This window comes from Sinocyclocheilus rhinocerous, unplaced genomic scaffold, assembly GCF_001515625.1.
Source record: "Sinocyclocheilus rhinocerous isolate Xijiao unplaced genomic scaffold, SAMN03320098_v1.1 scaffold2558, whole genome shotgun sequence".
NCBI classification, from domain to species: domain Eukaryota; kingdom Metazoa; phylum Chordata; class Actinopteri; order Cypriniformes; family Cyprinidae; genus Sinocyclocheilus; species Sinocyclocheilus rhinocerous.
The window spans coordinates 399,431-400,126 of NW_015655145.1; positions in this window are offsets into that span (position 1 = coordinate 399,431).

Consider the following 696-nt stretch of genomic DNA (forward strand, 5'->3'; position numbering starts at 1 on the left):
CACGTGTCGCACCAGAACCGTTTTCGGAACCGAAACTTAGAAATTGCTCACGGTTCTGAATAAGAACCGGTTATCGGTTCCGAAACCCTACTTAGCAGTCAGATGTCCATATGCACAAAGACACAGATCCCTAAACAAGGCCATATCTGCAGATGAAACTTTTTTTGTAGAAGCATTTTTTAAATTTGAACTAGCACCTCATGACTACACCACGTTATGTTTGAGAAGCTGCAAAAGACACAGGCGCAAGTGTAATGTACAAAACATGGTGACATTAATTTTTAAGTAAATATAATGGGCGATATATTGCGTCACCAAAAATTATTGAGGTCATGTACATATATTGCGCGATAAGTCGATATACTGATTATTGCGACAGGCCTAGCATTAGCTACTTTTAGTTGTTAGTTTTCGCTATGGTATCAACCACAGGCACTTTGATTTTGATAGTGACGACCCTATCTGCAGCTAAATGGTCTGGACTCCTACCTGGTTGTGTGCCTAGGACGCCGCTGTCAGTAGACGTCTGACCCGGTCCAGCTCCAGAAGGAGGCAGAGCAGCTCTGGGAAACTGCTGAGAACTCATCTTGTGTTTATTATCTGTCAGAAAAGACCAATTACAGTTGAACAGTTTTAATATCTTCATGTACTAAAGGGCAAGGACAAATATCACAACTCAAAAAGAACTGGAGAGCA